Below are 18,716 nucleotides of genomic sequence, written 5' to 3' on the forward strand. Positions count from 1 at the left end.
CAAGCATTGGGTGGCTGGAGAAGGTTTTGAAGGTACCAGCAGTTTTTAAGGTTGGGGAGCGTTGGTAGTTCTAGTTCATGATCATAAAAGTAGCCATGATCAGTGAAGAGAATCCTGAAAAGAGAAGAAAATGTGAAAAAAAAGAAAAATTCCACAGAACTACCCCTCCAGGAAAGTACCTATTTTAGCATGTCAGAGAATTCTCTTTCACTGTATGTGTTTTGGTTCCTCTAGTGTTAAAACTGTCATCTGATTCTAATACTGTTTCCATTGTCTTTTAACAATTTAAGAGTATAGCAAATGTTTCCTCTTGTTTTAAATTCTTCATGAGCATTATTAAAAATGCAGAGTTTTGCACGGTATAACAGATATTTGCGCAGACTATGGTGCACTTAGTAATTTCCTTAAGGTGGAGCATGTTGGAGCTCTGTGGCGTTTTACTATTAAAAATAACATGATGATGGATAAAGAAGATGTGATATATATATACATATTATATGTGGTGTACACACACACACACACACACACACACACACACACACACACACACACACTGGAATATTACTCAGCCGTAAAAAATGAAATATTGCCACCTAAAGTGGGCGGACTTAGAGGGTATTATGCTAAGTGAAATAAGTCATACAGAAAGATAAATACTGTATGACTTCACTTATGTGGAATCTAAAAACATTAAACAAATGAACATATGAAACAGAAGCAGAGATATTAAAACAGAGAACAAACTAGCGGTTGCCAAGGAGAAGGAGGGAAGGGAGAAAAGAAAAAGGTGAAGGAGATTAAGAGGTTCACACTTCCAGTTGCAAAGTAAATGTTACAGGTATGAAATATTCAGTGTGGGGAATATAGGCACTAACTATATAATATCTTTGTATTGTGACGTATCAAAACTAGACTTATCATGATGATCGTTTTGAAATATAAAGAAAAATGTCTCCATGCTATGCATCAGAAACTAACATGGCACTGTAGGTCAATTACACTTCAAAAATAATAAAAAAAAAAAAAGTGCACTTCAAACAAGAGATCAGATTTGTGGTTACCAGAGGTGGGAAGGTAAGGGAGAAAGATTTGAATGAAAGAAAAAGGTAAAAACTTCCAGTTATAAGATAAATTAGTCCTAGGGATGTAACGCGCAACATGATAAATATAACTAACACTCATTGTGTTTCTGCTCAGTCGTGTCCGACTCTTTGCCACCCTATAGGCTGCAGCCTGCCAGGCTCCTCTGTCCATGGGAGTTCAGGGAAGAATACTGGAGCAGGTGGCCAGTTCCTCCTCCAGGGCATCTTCCCGACCCAGGGATCAAACCCTCATCTGCATCTCCTGCATTGCAGGCAGATTCTTCACCACTGAGCCATTGGGGAAGTCATAATTAACACTGCTATGCATTATACGTAAGCACGCTAAGTCGCTTCAGTCGTGTCCGACTCTTTGTGACCCTTCTGGACTGTAGCCCACCAGGCTCCTCTGTCCATGGGATTTTCTCAGACAAGAATATTGGAGTGGGTTGCCATGCCCTCCTCCAGGGAATCTTCCCGACCCAGATACTGAACCCGCCTCTGATTACATCTCCTGCCTTGGCAGGCGGGTTCTTTACCACTAGCGCCACCTGGGAAGCCCATGTATTATATACTGACATGAAAAATGTTAAGAGGCTCAATCCTAAAAGTTCTCATCTCAAAGTTTTATTCTGTTTCTTTTAATTTTGTATCTATATGAGAAGATGGATGTTCATTCAACTTATCATTTCCTGATGTATGTAAGTCAAACTGTGATGTCGTACACCTTAAACTTATACAGTGGTTTTGGTCAGTTACATCTCGATGAGACTGAAAGAAAAAAAATAACATGATGATAAACCTCTCCGGGTACAAAACTGTCCACATGTCGAGTCGTTTCTGAGAGCTGATTCCTAGCTGGTGACCCCAGGGGCAGAAGCTGAGCACTTGTTGAGGCTTTGGATGCTGCACGTGAAGGTCCTCTTGTTGGAGACTGGTGAGCAGAGCTGGCAGGAACCGTGCCTCTGCTGCGCGGGGCTCGCGCTGCTGCTGAAAGAATCTGAAACCACCTGTACCCAACTCAAAGGAAAGGTACCAGCTGGACAAGACTCGGCCTTTCTTTCTGATGAATGAGAAGCAGCTCTAGGCATCCTGATGAGCTCAGTTAAGTTTCACTTGAAGCGAGAATGACTAGGACCCCCCTCCCCGCGGAAGGCAGACAAGGCAGGACACTGAAGCTTTTGTGCTGCTGGCATAGGGGGCTGCCTCCAGCAAGATGGGATTCACTGTCGAATATCGCTTCCTTGGTGACTCAGATGGTAAAGAATCTGCCTGCAGTGTGGGAGACCCGGGTTCCATCCTTGAGTTGGGAAGATCCCCTGGAGAAGGGAATGGCAACCCAATCCCGTATTCTTGCCTAGAGAATTCCATGGAAAGAGGAGCCTGGAGGGCTACTGTCGATGAAGTTGCAAAGAGTCCGATACCCTGAGCAACTAACATTTTCATCCACAAAGCAGTGCAGCTGTATGGGCACACACCCACTCCCTGCCTTCTCCTCCCGTCCTCCGTTCTTTATTCTCTAAGGATGGTCTCTGGACGTCTGACCTGTTGCTCATTTATTTCTCTGATGAGTCTCTCTTTCACCTAGAACTTAAGATCTCTTCATCCATTTTACTCCTTGCTGTAGGGCTTTCCAGGTGACCCAGTGGTAAAGAATCTGCCTGCCAATGCAGGATGTGGGTTCAAAGTGGGTTCAATCCCTGGATTGAGAAGATCCCCTAGAGAAGGAAATGGCTGCCCACTCTGGTACTTTTGCCTGGGAAATCTCATGGACAGAGGAGCTTGGCAGGGTACAGTCAATAGGATAGACACTGAAAATTCTTTGTCCGATTTGCAAAGAATTGAACTTGACTGAGCAACTGAGCACCCACACTGCCCTACCGCCTGATCCATTACCTGCATACAACAGGTGTTCAGTAAATATGTATTGGATGAACAGGGGAAATTGGAAATTTCAGATCAAAGGTCCCTAAAACATGATTATTTGTAGTAACAAGACTTGACCACATTGATTTATTGAATTAAACGTGCCTAGCATGTAATCCTCGGCCTTTCTTGGGTTACCCTATGAGGTGGCTCTGTTTTCATCCCATGTATTTTCTGCCTCCTGCCCCCTTGTAATTACAACAGAAACACTTCCCCATGTTTTAAAAAATTCTTTGTGAACCAGAATTTTTCTTCCATGCATGAGAGCATTCCAGATAGACTCCTGAGCACTTTGGATAGCTGGGAGCGGAACTGCTGGGGCATAGAGGATGCCTGTGTGTAACTTTTGCCACACTATTGCCAGGTCGTGTCTGAGGACCACTGCCGAGTTCGCCTTCCCATCCGCAGGGCGTGACTTCCCATGTCCGCCCACCAACACTTGGCATCACAGTGCCTGCTAATTTTTTGCCAGGCTAATAGGTGTCAAGTGGTGTCTCATTCTGTTTTTACTGGCATTTCTCTGATGGCTACCGAGGCCCCAGACCCCTGGGGCTGTCTTGCCCTCTGCCTGGCTCCTCTCCCACTTGGGCTCACTCTCTCTTCTGTGTCTGTTTCTGGACTCAGGACAGACATCTGTCCCTTCGGCAGGCTCTGGGTCCCAGCCTCTCCTCTCTGCTCCCCAGCCACCCTTCCAGAAGGGATGTGTTTACAGACCCAGTTCTGGAGTCTCATATCGCTGGGTTCAAAGCCTGCTCCAGCACCTATAAGCTGTGCAACCTTGACCAAGGGCCTTAACCTCTCTGAGCTTCAGAGTCCTCACCTGCAAACGAGGAAGAGCTTTCCTGAGAATTCGCTGAGATGATTTATGCAGAGCGTTTGGCGTACAGTATGGGCTGAGTTCGTGGTGGCTGTTGAGAATCAGAGCCCATGCCATCCTGTGTCCTGGAGAGGGAAATGGCAACCCACTCCAGCATTCTCACCTGGAGAATCCCCATGGACATTGGGGCCTGGCGGGCTACAGCGCGTTGGGGTCCCAAAGAGTCAGACACCACTGAGCACATCCTGCCTCCTCACTGTCTGTTTGCCAGACTGGCCTCCCGAGCCTGGGAGGACTTGCGGGCAGGGCCGCCTTTGCTGCCTTTTTTATATTTTCAGCTCCTGATGGGCACATCATCAGGATTTGATGGAAGGTATCATGTCAGCCGCTCTGGAGGAGATTGAAGCATCAGATGGTGGGTTGGTCTAGAAGCTTTTATAAAGTCCCTTCTACCCCTGAAATTCTATGATCAGGAAATTACCCAGGAAACACTTCTCCTTGTGGAGTCCTTTCTAAGGTTTCTCAGCGGGGCTTTATTACACACTGCAGGTAATTATAGGAGGCTGCAGCGGCAGCAGGGAGCTCCCTGTGGCCTGATGGCTGGTTGGTGTGTTCTGGAGGCGATCATCTTTCCGCTGACCAGGGGACTGGAATCCTGGCAGAGGCAGGGCCTCCCTCTTCCGTAGCATGGGGGAGACAGCCCTGGAGGTCACAGCCTCAAGCTGGTGGCCCTCCACTCTCTACCCCAGGGGATGGCAGGGGAGCACCAGTGAGGATGAAAAATATCAGGAAAGTCACCAAAAGCAGGAGCAGAGGGGACCTTCAGGACCTTTCATCCAGGAGCCCTAGTCCCCTATGTTCATAGTGACCATGTGGGTGGTACGAAGACAATAGGGATGATTAAGGCCTGCGGCAAACTGGGAAATGAAGCAAGGTCTGACCAAAGGTCATGGCTGCTGCTCACTGCAGGGAATTGTTGCTTTGGGGAATGGGAGCTCAGACTTCCATAATTTTCTCCTTCTTTATTGAAAGAAGCTAGAGAGCCAGATTTTTATGATAAGCTTTCTGATTTTTTTTAAATTATAGTTAATTCAGAGTTTTGTCAATGGCTGTACGACACAGGGGCCTATCGCTGGCGGCTCAGCGATAAAGAATCTGCCTACGGTGCAACAGACGCTGGAGACTTGGGCTCGATCCCTGGATTGGGAAGATCCTCTGTGGGAAGAACTGGCAACCCACTCCAGTATTCTTGCCTAGAAAATCCCATGGACAGAGCCTGACAGGCTGCAGCCCATGGGGTCACAAAAGAGTTGGACACAACTGAGTGACTGAGCGTGTGCACACACACACGTATGCTGCTGCTAAGTCGCTTCAGTTGTGTCCGACTCTGTGCGATCCCATAGATGGAAGCGAACCAGGCTCCCCCATCCCTGGGATTCTCCAGGCAAGAGTACTGGAGTGGGTTGCCATTTCCTTCTCCAATGCATGAAAGCAAAAAGTGAAAGTGAAGTCGCTCAGTCATGTCTGACTCCAAGCGACCCCATGGACTGCAGCCTACCAGACTCCTTTGCCCATGGGAGTTTCCAGGCAAGAGTACTGGAGTGGGGTGCCATTGCCTTCTCTGACACACGTATGGCACAGACAAAATACCTTTGTGAGGCAGAAGTTTCCACATCCTCTGATTTAGCACATTTGATAGATCAGGAAACTGAGGGTCAGAATCAAAGTTCCTGGGTAAGATAAATCATGGTCTGACATGCCACTGGGCTTTCCCAGTGCCTAAGTGGTAAAGAATACAGGAGACCTGGGTTCAGTCCCTGGGTCAGGAAGATCATCTGGAGAATGGAATGGCAACCCACTCCAGTTTTCTTGCTTGGAGAATCCCATGGACAGAGGAGCCTGGCGGGCTACAATACAAGGGATCACAAAGAGTCAGACATGACTGAGAGACAAGACTGAGCCTATCCCAATGGGCTCCTAACTTCACCTTGTTCCGAGGCAGGAGCTGAAGCCCAGAGAAGGAAAGGCACCACCAGCTCTAAGTCACAGAGCTGGTAATGGCAGAGTCTGGGGGTGAGACCAGGGCTTCTAGGCCTCCTCCCTGGGACTATCCAGTGACTGTGCCATTGTAAATGACCCTGGAATGGTTTCTACAAAAGCTTGAAAAAGAATGCAGCAGACAGCAAATTCTGACCCATCACCAATCAGCAGGAAACAGCTGGTGCGCAGTGGGCAGGGTGGCCAGGGCACTCCTGCCCCCAGGGGAGCTTTTTGTGTACTTGCTGAACTAAAGCTTTCAGCACCAAGGGTGCAGAGACCAGCTCTGGCCTCGCTCTGAAGGGTCCCTCCAGCCGAATGCCTGGGCAGTCTGATTGCCCTTGAACTGGTGTCTTTAGAGTCTGCCTGTGAAATCTCAGGCAGTCTAGGGGGATCTTTCCTCTCCTTTGTGGTCAGCCACATGGCTTCAAGAAGTGAACCTGAGCTTGGAGTTCATCATGAGCAGTTCCAGTTCCCCATGTTGCGGCTATGACCCTGGGCTGCTCATGTTCATCTCTGTTGCTCTGCTGCTGTCGCGGAGTTATTGTCAATATAATCAAGTGGATGGGTGTAAACTGACGAAGAAAAAGCTGGAGAAATGTAAACTCTTTGCCCTTCTATTCCTTCTCACCAAAGGGGAACATCTGAGCTGGGAAAGGAAGGATGAGAAAGAGTCAGCCCAGTCAGCAAGTTCAATGGCCCTGAGGCAGGTTGAACTTGGTGAGTTCAAGTGCAGTTGTGGAGTTAGCCAGAAGAGAGCAGAGAAGGCAGGGGAGCACGTGTGAGGGCGAGTCAGACGGAGGTGGCTGGGGGCTCTAGGAGTGTGGTCCCTGGAGGGGGGACCATCTTCCTGGCCTTTCACGGGAAGTGCTATCCCCCGAGAAAATAGCAAGGATCTCACCCCCGAGACAGGTCCTTCTCACAAGGCCAAGACTGTGGGTGGGGCAACAAGAGGTCCAGGAAATGAAGACAGTGGGGTGGGAGGAGGAGGCTGGATCACCCCAGAAGACATCAAGGAAGGGAGGGTGAGTGATCCAGATGCTGAGGTGTGAGGAGGGTGGGCGGGACAGTGAGAGGGAGATGGATTTTGCTGATAGGATGGGCGGAGGCCAGTGTGGACGCTAGCAGTGTGGCCTCACTTTCTGTGACACTGGCTGAGCCACAGTATGCCAGAGACAGCCCTGAGCCCTGGCCTAGGAAGGCAGGGTCTCAGAGGGCAGACCCAAGTGATGTCTGGACCTGGAATGCAGGCTCTTGCACCCCCCCACAACCTCATTCCTTCCAGCCTTGCGCATGCACTCAGAGGTCAGGGCCCCAGGAAGGCATCTCTCTGCCCAGGGAACGCAGAAGTCTAAGGAGTCTCCAGGGACCCTTTGTGCTCATGTTGTAGGCAGGCGGCTTGGGTATTTACTACCCCACAGAGGGCACTTGGAGGAGGGGAGGGAGCCACCTGAAGGAGCCTGGGCATCTGTTAGAAGGAAGAAAGGGGACAAGCCAGAGCTCACTCCTCCTGGTCTCTCCCACTGACTCCCCTCCCACAAAGAGGAGGGCACGTCCACTCTGAGCACCACGCTCCCGGGAGATGCTGAGCCAGTGCGTAGAAGCTGGTCCACTCTGGGCGAGTCTGCAATTCCCAAATCGCAGTTGGAAGTTTTCCTGGGTGTGTGCCTTGTGGGGCGGGAGGAACTAGAGGTCAGGAGTAGGTCGGATGTTGTCATCCTCGAGATTCTGATAAGTTTGAAATGACGTCTCTTTGCTGTTTGAATCATTCTAATTAGTGAAAAGTGAACGTGTTAGTTTCAAAGATCTCCTTATACCCTGTGCTGTGCCTAAGATACAAATTTCCTGTTAAAGAATTTTAATTGTTCATGTGAAAACCCAAACTGGTTTGGCAAAGGGCAGATCCATTTGGTTCTCTGAATTTGAGCAGGTTGAATGATTTTGTTCTTTCCTCCCAGCTCATGTCCGACCACTTCTGGTTTGATCAGCCTCGGGACACGTGGCAGAAATGAGGCTTGGGGCCTGGACTGTCCCTGAGTTGACTCATAGCTGGCCTGTGACCCAGGAAAAGCCCTTTACCTTCTGCAACTCAATGGGCTTTCCTAAGAATGGAAACAATGATATATCACATCAAGGTCTGTAGAAAGAGGAGGGGAGACCTTAGGATCGTTTGTCACTGTTGGCGTCAGCTGCAGAGCCTGGCAGTCTGGCTTCTGGTATTGAGTCTGCCGTGACTCACTGTGTGACCTTGGACAGGGGACTTCACCTCTCTGTGCTTGCCCAAATATGGGGTGATGGTAAGGTACCTGATACTAGGCTGTTCGGAAGATTGAATAGCTTTATCTACATCAAGTATTTTACACAGTAAAACACCCACTAAGACGCTCTAATGCTGCACACATAGTAGGTCTCGTTGAAGACAGTCACTCTTCTGTGTTACTAGATGCTCCAGAACAATTCCATTCTGTTAATCTTTGCCACTTTCACAAGGACTGCAGATTTCCTGCATATCTCCTTCCCCATACACCATTAATGAAAGTTCTAAGCCCAGATAACCTTGCTTTTCTGTCCCTTAGCAAGCTTTGCCTTGATGAGAATTTTCAAAATGTGTTTGTCGATCTTTTAAAACCAGAGAAGAGTATTTACTGCCCAAATGTGCAAGTATATCAAAAAGATTTAATTCAGGGTGCTGGATATTAAGGCTGCAGATTTAAAGAGGGAAATGACAAGGGTTTCCTTTCTCTGCCCTTTGTGTGCTTGTGGCAACAAACACTTTCTTTTATCACTTGAAATCCTGTTTGAAAAGGTCAGAGGTTATTTGTGTGAAGTACAGCGTGAGGACTCAGAAAGGAAGAATAGGAGGTGGGCGCCCTCAGATTTCTACTCCAGGCTCTGTCCGTAACCCGTGATGGATTTTGCCTGGTGTCCCCGTGCTGCTCCCAGCTGGGGTCGGCGCCCCGGGCAGAGGAGGACCGCCAAGTCCAGGCTCGTGACTGTCAGTAATGAAGACCAGTCACCTGCCCCCAGCTTGCCTGCGGCCTTTAGCCCACTCTCTCATGGCTCTTGCCGTCCCCATTTTCCAGAGGAGGAGACTGAGGCTCCAGATGCTTTCAGCTCTGGCTTCAGGTTGCCAAGCCAGCGAGCGCCGGGACCTGCAGCTTCCTTTGGATGGCCACAAGCACCCCACCCAAAAGCCTGTACTCCGCCCTGACTCCTCTCCCCAGCAGGTGCTCCCCACGCTTCCTGCGCTCCGTCCATCTGATGTGGGATGACATGAAGGGGGGCAGATTTATGGGCCTTGTGGAAATGCTTATCAGCCTCATGTCTGCCAGGCGCCTTCACGTGAAAGCCCAAAAAACTCTTTGGAAAGTGGAGCTGATGTTCCGAGGGCCACTAATTGGTTGACCCACGAGCCTTAATCACTGGCTCTGAAATATTCGATGTGAAAGATGGACTTGGCCTGGGAAACCCCAGTGGGACAGGCATGCAATGGTTTCCCAAGGACAGAGCTCAACTATAGGAGGTGACTAGGTTGGGGTCATGAAGAGTCGCTCGTCTTTGCTAATTTGCTGGGTGACAAGCCTCTGCTCCCCCCGCCCCAGGGGAGGGGAGCCGCATGATCAGGCCCTACTTCTTCGTCCTGTAAAATCATCTCTTGGCTCAAAGCGCTGGGCTTCGGGCAGAGTACGCCCAGCTCGTTCCTGCCCTTACAACCTTGCATGGACTCTCCCCTCCACCTGCTCTCTGCTCTCCTCACCCCTATCTTTGCATGGCCAGCTCGTTCAGGAGCTCAGCTTGGAGTTCACCCCAGGGCCCGCTTCCCTGTCCCCCACTGTCACGCCATCCCCCTGACTTGGCTGCCCAAGTGTTTCCCGTGCTCCGCTCTGTGTGATGACTGAGCTGCCAGAGGAGAAGGCTGTTTCCTCTTTCACCGTGGGGTCATCAGCACCATTCTTTTCCTCTCTATAAAGCCAGGAGTTTGGACCAGACAGTGGCCCTGGGAGCTTCCCCACTCTGCAAAAAAAAGTTCTCGGAACTTCAGAGCACTTCACGTTGAGGCTTTCTCTTCCTGACCTCAAACCTGCCTCACCTGGGGGGCCCAGGTCTCTCCCAGCAGAGCCTGAGACCAGGATTTGGTGCATGTGGGTTACTGAGGAGGCAGTGAGGGGAGACGGACAGGGGTGGGGGAGACAGAGGCTGGGCAGGGAGGTGTCTCGGGATGGAATCAAGCTTCAGCCTGACCCCAGGGGCACAAAGCACCCACCAAGGGCTAGTTCCACATGGAGGCAAAGGGGGGGTCACCATCGAGCAGCTCTGATCCCCTCTGTCATAGACTGGGGGCCAGGGGTGGTCTCCTCCCTGGCTGGGCAGCTCCTGTCTGGCCAGGACAGTCCTTTGGAGGAGGAGGCAGCTGCCAGCAGCCAGTAGACACAGCAGCCGCCCAAGAAAGGCTCTCTGGGCTGCGTGCCAAGAGGAGCCACTCTCCGGGGACCCAGCCCCGTCCACCTCCCTAACCCTCGCTGAGGAAATTCAAACCCAAGACCTGCCCCTCCGGGTGAAGTGACTCCGAGGATCACTGGGAGTCGTTTGCTACCTGCAGAAGGGCTAGCAGCTTCTAGTTACCAACGCTTGCCCCTGCGGCCACTCAGGTTTCCTGCCTGTCCTCCAGGACAGCCCCAGGGAGGAAAGAAGTACTGGTTTCTCCTTTCTTAACGTCCCTACTATGTGCCAAGAATGGTTCTGGAAGCTTTAAGGGTACAGTCTCAAAATCTACCTCTCCCACCAACCCCGAGAGGTGGGGCTTACAGCGAAGGTATCAACCCTGTAAATCAACTATGTGCGTGTGCTAAGTCGCTTCAATCATGTCTAGGTCTTTTCAGCCCCATGGACTGTAACCCACCAGGCTCCTCTAGTCTATAGGATTCTCCAGGCAAGAATACTGGAGTGGGTTGCCATTTCTTTCTCCAGGGAGTCTTCCCAACCCAGGGTTCAAAACCACATCTCTTATGCTTCCTGCATTGGCAGGAGGATTCTTTACCACCAGGTATTCAATGAAAAAAAGTCCTCCTTTCATATGGTTTCCATGGAGAGTCGGAGGTAGGCCGGCCCCACCCTAGGCAGTGACTCCCTCCTGCCAGCCAGGGCGACTGCTGTGCGGGCACTACTGTGCACAGGCCATCCATTATTGATGGGCAGAGGTCAGCGAGCTCAGGTCAGGGGGAGCGAAAGCGGCCCCGGGGGTTTGAGTATTTGTAGGGCTGTTTTCACCCCCACCCCCAGGAGGGACAGCGCTTTGCACACCTCACAGGTGACGGGAGCTGGTGGAGCATGAGGCTGGAGCTGCTGCGAGCATGAAGGCTTATGTGTAATAATAACACCATAGGGTGTCATTGTTGTTGTTTAGGGAGGGCCCTCCCTGCTCCCCCACGTTTAGGAAAAACAGCTAAATAGCAATGACGCCTCCTGATTTCTCAGATTCAAGCTCTCTCTCTCTCTTCCCAAAGCACCCAGCGGTCTGCTGCCGGATAGAATGTTCCGGAATTAGACCCCGTCCCCCGCCTCCACGTGTGATCTGGGACTTGCCACCAGTTCACCCACAAGTGCCACCTGCCGGTTTCTGTCCTCTGGGTAGAGAAGGGCTACAACCCCACAGGCTTCCAGCCCCGCTCCGACACGGCCAGGCTTTGCCTGACGATCCTCGGTCTCGTCTGTTCCACAGGAAGCTGTAGGTTAACCCACGTGTGAAGCATCTTAAACTCAGGGCAGGGCGCACAGGGGTCGACAGGTCTGAGCACGCCCTCCTGTCTTCGCTCTAGAGCAGGAAGCCGGCTTAGCGATCAGGCAGCTCGGAGCTTTCGTATTCGGTGTGGAACAGGAAGCCTGCACCCTCGGGTCCCCCGACTCTCCCCACCCCCGGGACTCTGAAGGTGACAGCTGTCCCCTCTGCCCTCCACGTCTCTGTCACTTCTCATCAGCGCTTAGCATTCACTCCGTGTCTGAGCTGAGCATGAGGCAGGCTCTCTCCTTAGATCTTCACACTCTCTCTGTAAGACTGAGTGTCGTTTTTTTTTTTTTCTCTTTTGGCCATTTTTTAGATGAAGAAACAGAGGCTCAGAGAGGTTAGGGGACTCTCCCGAGATCACACAGCCGGTAAGTGGCAGAGTTGGACTTTGAACCCAGCTCTCTGACACCAGAATCTGTGCTCTTAATTGCCTTGTTATCTGTGCCTTAAGCTGTTCGATTGTCCTCTTCCACCTGAGTGTGGGAGACCTGTGACTTGGTGACTATTTCTTCCTGTGCTTCCTGCAGCATCCAGAATACAGTAGGCTCTCTATGCCTACAGGGCATTTAGAAGGCAAGCCTTTCTGATCTCACTTGGTTGTACAGTGTTCAGGTAATGGAGTGTGTGTCTAATCACTGAACTGTCCTAGTTAACTGCTTCCACTTTTTGCCACATTCAAATACATCAGTATTTCCAGTATCTCCAGTATTCTTGCCTGGAGAATCCCATGGACAGAGGAGCCTAGGGAGCTACAGTTTCCATGGGATCACAAAGGGTCAGACAGGACTGAGTGTCTAAGACACACAAGTTCATCAACGTCTCCAACAGATACAAATAAGAAATGCATTATACCCCCTTATTGTAAAGATCAGATACCCTACTGCAGACTGTAACCAGACTGTTTTGAAGATGAGTGGGTCTTTTCTTTGTGATTCAAAAAATAAGAACGTCTCCCACGGTGGGACGGAGGGCAGGGCGGTGAGTGCAGCCTGGAGCCCCCTGCTCCTCCCCCCGCATCTAAATGGGCTCCCACTGGGTACTGATGCTCTCTCCCCGCCTTCCTCCTGCAGCCTCACCTTGGCTCTGACTACATCCACTTTGCATTGGTCCTCCTGCTTTTCACATCTCTTCTCTTCCATCTCCTCTTTCTCATCCTTGAAACCAGTCTCTTCCTTTTCAGAAGATTTCCTAGAACTCATCTTTGAAATCCCTTTGAATATGAACAAGCCCCATTTAGTAACATGACCACATGCAAACTACCTGATTCAGTCTCCAGACTCCTCAAAGAAAAACCCTGTATTGGGGGTGGAAGTGGGTGTGACGTTCATAGGCCACCAGTGTGGACCTTGGGTGTGGTCTATTAACAATTTTGGTTTTTGAACCCCCTTAGAGGTAATGAGGAGGCCCAGCAGCTGAGCCAGGGGTCCCCCCTCCAGGCCTTGTGACCTGGAAAAGCTGAGTTTCAGTAGCTCGTTTCTGCCTGGGTGAGATTCAGTTTAAAAAAAACATGAAAACCACAATTGATGTGCTTGTCCGGAAGTCTTGTTCTAAGCCTGGTTCTGCCACATCACCCGGTATGGACTTTGCTAAGTCCCTCCTCTTCATGGGGGCCTCAATTTTTCCATCTGTACAGTGGGTTATGGACCAAGTATAGCTAAGACTGACCCCCGACTGTGGTTTCTCAGCTGTGGCATCAGTGAGCCTTTGACAATGCTCTTGCAGATTCCTGGGTTGACAGGGAAGAGCCACTGGGGCAGAGGACTGAGGGAGGCATGGCGTGTGATCAAAACAACGCTGTACCCTGATCAGGACAGGCCCAGAGCCAGATGCACACGTGGGTTCAGGGATGAGCCTCCCGTGACCGACAGAGGCCATCCCCCCACTCCAGGGAGGTCAGTCAGAGGCTCAGACCAGACCCATGGCCCCCGCAGCAGGCCAGGTTCCTCCACACAAGCAGTGTACCTGTGTCGTGTTCCGGCCACAGAAGGACTCAGCAGGCAGCTCTCACACCTGCAGGCCACACCTCTGAGTGCCGTACAGATAAACAGTGAGGTTTTGTCGTATTTTGGGGTTTGCTGCTTTTGCAAAAACCAAAGGAAGTCTGTAGGCTGGGCTCTGACTTCCTCTCCCTGAGGGTGGCCAATCTGCTTGGGCAAGGACCAGCAGAGCCTAGCAAGGACTGGAAACCTCCAGACACAAGGTCCAGGGATCAGAGGGCACCTGCTTCCACCCCTTCATGGGTCAGGCCGACTGAGTTGTCACTGTGTGAGGACACTGAAGCTGGGAAGTGACCAAGACCCCTCGCTCACACTGTGCACACACCAGAATGAACTGTGCTCCCTGAGCTTGGACCACCTCTCACCCTGCCATCAGTCCACATGGATCCGTTGAGGCCCCAGTGTGGTTCTCAATGGGGTCGACGCAGCAGTGAGGGATGCTGGTGAAGTTCCTGCCCCCCTGGTTGGTGGGGAGACACACAGACAAAGAAAGAAGGAAATCAGCATGCAATGGGGTGTCCTTTTGTGATCAAGGCTGTGAGGGAAAATGCAGCTGAACGAAAGGGCTAGTGACAAGAGCAATCCCTAGAGCGATCCTGTCTTAGGCTGGTCGGAGAAGGCCTCTCCAAGGAGAGCAGCTGGGCAGAAGCATGCATGCAGTGAGGAAGCGAGCCCTGTGGGCTCCACCCTAAGACAGTCTAGGTGGAGGGAAGAGGATGTTCCAAGGCCCTGGAGCAGGGCATGTGCTTACTGTACCTTGCACCCTTGGCATCTGATGGTCTGGGTGTTTGCCTCCCCACCTTCCCAGCAACACAGCTCCTGATCATCACCGTTATTCCCTCCATCCGTCACCTCCACATGTCTAGGGCCGTGGCAGGGAGTAGCTGTTGCATGGTAAGAAAAATCAGACAGAACTGAATGGGGCCTAGGGAAGGTGTGACTCTAACAAGAAATTGCTGGTCTCATTCCTTCATCTTCTTTGCACAGTTCACTCTTGGGTGGCTTCTCTAGTGGCTTAGTCGATAAAGAATCCACCTGCCATGCAGGAGACATGGGTTCAATCCCTGGGTGGGGAAGATCCCCTGGAGGAGGGCATGGCAAGCCACTCCAGTGTTCTTGCCTGGAGAATCCCCATGGACAGAGGAGCCTAGTGGGCTGCAGTCCATGAGTCTGACACCACTGAGCTACTAAGCACAGCGCACGGTGCTCTTGGGTGACACTTGACAGTTTCACATTCTTGCTTTGCATTTATCCTCATAATGCATGTTTGAACCAAGACTGAGTTTTCAGCGTGCTGTGGTGCACTAGTTCAAGCTCGTCTTTCCAAGCAGGGCAGGAACCTGGATTCCAAAATCACAGCAACAGAGCAAGAAAGTAGGCTGGGGCTGCACCACTGACCTCAGGCTGAGCGCAGGAGAGGAGGTTCCAGCGCACTGAGCAGGGCCCGGGGTGGGGGCATGGGTGTGGCCATTAGCGGGCTGTGATCTTGAACAGACCCTGTCCCCTCGGGGCTCCGTTTATTTCCTGTGCATCCTTATTGGTACTGATGCTTGTCTAGCTCCTTCCGGAGCAGCTCACAGCCCGGGTGGGCCAGAAGGGACATGCTTTGGGAGTGAGGGATGCCAGCTTCTAATCTTCCTGCTGCTACCACATTTACCACCTTGGACAGGTCACATCCTCTCCTAGAGCCTTCGTGTCTGCACCTGGGGGGAAGAAAAAGTGGAAAGGCCTGATCCTCCCTGTGATCCTCTGCGATCTTGAAATGCCACAAGCCTTTGCCTCCAAGGCAGGCAGCAGCCCAGCCCAGGGACACAGCAGCACCCCTTTGATTCTGTAGACCTGGAGCTCTCAGCGGAGAGGTGCCCAGTGAAGAGGGCACGACCTTGGCCGTCCTGCCTCAGGCATTCAGATTAGAGCTTCAGATAGTCCTCACCTCCCCCTGATCTGAGACCTGGGGCTGCAGAGCCAGAAACTCATTTACTGGAATAGAGGAATATGTCTGTTTCTTCAGGGCCCAAAAGGACTTATTAAGTCTTCCATGAACTGAATTTCATTCAGCTGGAAAAAGAATAATCAGAGAGCAGTTCCGCCTGGTTATTTGAACGTTTCTCATAAGAAAGGGTCAAAAAGCTCCTGTACCTTGAGGCTCAGCCCTCCTTGCTTCCTCCCCAGGGAGCAGGCAGCCTGGTGGTCTACCAGCAAGCCCATCTACGTCACTGGGCTATTCACCTGTCCATCTGCCCATAGCAGGCCCCCATGAGGGGCCAGGGCCAAGGGCACAGAGACACAGCCTGTGCATTCAGAGCAGTTAAGGCTCAATCTGACAGTTTTCTACATCTGGTTGACCTCTAGAGAGTCTGTGACTGAGTTCACTCTCAAGGTCACAAAAACGTGAACATTCAGAAACTTTCACTTTTCGATGTTTTCTGTTTTCCACAATGTTTACTCTAAATTCATTGGCTCAACACATCCTTTGTTTACTAATGAAAGCTAATGTCTGTCTCTCCTTTAATCAGTGCTAATTTTCTTCTGATCCATTCCATTCCATGCAGTGCATCCTAGCCTCATGTGAATTCTGGGGAAAAGGAGAGGCGAGGGCACCAGGGAAGTTCCTGGGAAAGTGGTGCCAGAGACATGGAATTCACCAGCCGGGAGGGGACAGGAAACAGCCACTCCATCAACAGGGAATTTTGGCTGATAACAAAATACTTTAAGATATGGAAAGTAAGCTCTGGGGTTTGATTTATTCTACTTACAAGCTAATGGGTATGGGGTCTGGGGTTTGATTTATTCCACTTATGAGCTAATAACTAAATTGTTAGTGTTTTGGGGATGCTGGCAGAAACAGAGGAGTCCTAGGTCAGAGATGAGAGACTTGTGAAGTAGGGGAGACCCTACTCCTTTCATGCCTGGAGCCTCAGCTCAGGGTGGGTTCTTCTGTACAGTCAAAGCTATGGTTTTTCCAGTAGTCATGTATGGATGTGAGAGTTGGATCATAAAGAAGGTTGAGCACAGAAGAATTGATGCTTTCAAGTTGTGGTGTTGGAGAAGACTGGAGAGTCCCTTGGACTGCAAGGAGATCCAACCAGTCAATTCTATAGGAAATCAGTCCTGAATATTCATTGGAAGGACTGATGCTGAAGGTGAAAACTCCAATACTTTGGCCACCTGATGTGAAGAACTGTCTCCTTGGAAAAGACACTGTTGCTGGGTAAGATCGAAGGCAGGAGGAGAAGGGGATGACAGAGGATGAGATGGTTGGATGGCATCACCAACTCAACGGACATAAATTTGAGCAAACTCTGGGAGATGGTGAAGGACAGAGGAGCCTGGCATGTTGCAGTCCATGGGGTCACAGAGAGTGGGACACAGCTTAGGGACTGAACAATAACAACAACATAACTTAGTCAATACTTTCAGAGGTTGAGTTCAGGAAACAAAAGGGAGTGAAGGTTCTTGGTACCATTTCTTAGATCATGGCTTATCAGTAGGCACTTATTCTCTATACCTGCTTGCTGCTGCTGCTGCTGCTAAGTCGCTTCAGTCATGTCCGACTCTGTGCGACCCCATAGACGGTGGCTCACCAGGCTCCCCCATCCCTGGGATTCTCCAGGCAAGAACACTGGAGTGGGTTGCCATTTCCTTCTCCAGTGCATGAAAGTGAAAAGTGAAAGTGAAGTTGCTCAGTCCTATCCGACTCTTCGTGACCTCATGGACTGCAGCTCACCAGGCTCCTCCATCCATGGGATTTTCCAGGCAAGAGTGCTGGAGTGGGGTGCCATTGCCTTTTCTGCTACACCTGCTTATCTACCTGTAAAATAGGAAGGAAATCAGCACCTAGGTATGTATGTTGAATCAGAAGACCATGTACTTATTATTTGCATTAATGTGAGGAAGCAAACTCACCCTGATAATTCAGCCTTCTAGGTTTTGGATTATTCCTTTCTTAACTGAGATTGAAACTGTTTGAGTTGCAGCTCTAGTTCACAGCACACATGCAGACACCTGTGTAGAATTCACCTGCCAGGATCTTCCCTGATAAAGATGCTGGTCATTCACTGGGAGAGGGGAGGAGGTGAAGGTGAAAAGGGTCAGATTGCCAGAGAGCAAAAGAATAGAGCAAGAGAGAAAACAGCTGAGGCAGCGCCTCTTCAGATCTTGCCCCAGTGGACGAAAAAAAAAAAATCATCAATAGTCTATCTAAGAAAGAAATGGAAAATTTTATTTGAGCCAACCTGAGGATCTCATGTTGGCTTAAAACTCAACATTCAAAAAACTAAGATCATGGCATCTGGTCCCATCACTTCATGGCAAATAGAGGGGAAACAATGGAAATACTGAGAAACTTTATTTTCTTGGGCTCCAAAATCACTGCAGATGGTGACTGCAGCCATGAAATTAAAAGACGCTTGCTCCTTGGAAGAAGAGCTAGGACCAACCTAGACAGCATATTAAAAAGCAGAGATATTACTTTGCCAACAAAGGTCCATCTAGTCAAAACTATGGTTTTTCCAGAGATCATGTATGGATGTGAGAGTTGGACTATAAAGAAAGCTGAGCACTGAAGAATTGATGCTTTTGAACTGTGGTGTTGGAGAAGACTCTTGAGAGTCCCTTGGACTGCAAGGAGATCCAACGAGTCCATCCTGAAGGAAATCAGTCCTGAATATTCATTGGAAGGACTGATGCTGAAGCTGTAGCTCCAATACTTTGGCTACCTGATGCGAAGAACTGACTCTTCTTCAACACAACTGAAGCGACTTAGCATGGCAAGAGGATCATAATCCAGGAGACAGTCTTTCAGAAAGCTCAGAGAAGTCAGAGCACAGTTATATACATTTTGGAGACAAAAAGTTCTACGTCAGATGACATGTTATGGACCGTTTACACAATCCAGATCTACACATCCAAAGCAAGCGATGGGTTATGGGTCTTCGTGAACCCTCACAAGATTAAGAAGAAAGGTTCTCTCCTGAAGAATGTGGTGGCCCTTGAGGAGATGAAGGAGGAATCTTCTAAGGAAGTGAAAGAAGGTGAAAGTGTTGTCGCTCAGTCGTGTGCGACTCTTTTCAACCCCA

At 50.2% G+C, this 18,716-nt stretch overlaps 1 protein-coding gene across 5 annotated transcripts in view; it reads left to right on the forward strand.

Moving 5' to 3' along the window:
* The window catches only part of ST3GAL1 (ST3 beta-galactoside alpha-2,3-sialyltransferase 1), a 90,801-nt gene that overhangs the window by 37,232 nt on the left and 34,853 nt on the right, over positions 1-18,716 (forward strand). For 2 of the 5 annotated variants that reach the window (XM_019973878.2, XM_070802417.1), the window contains one exon: positions 11,955-12,009. The exons of the other annotated variants lie outside the window; for them this stretch is intronic. The gene's annotated coding sequence lies outside the window, so the exon portion shown is untranslated. The remainder of the gene's footprint in view (positions 1-11,954; positions 12,010-18,716) is intronic. 5 annotated transcript variants of the gene reach the window in all.

The sequence above is a fragment of the Bos indicus genome, chromosome 14 (assembly GCF_029378745.1).
Source record: "Bos indicus isolate NIAB-ARS_2022 breed Sahiwal x Tharparkar chromosome 14, NIAB-ARS_B.indTharparkar_mat_pri_1.0, whole genome shotgun sequence".
Lineage (NCBI taxonomy): Eukaryota > Metazoa > Chordata > Mammalia > Artiodactyla > Bovidae > Bos > Bos indicus.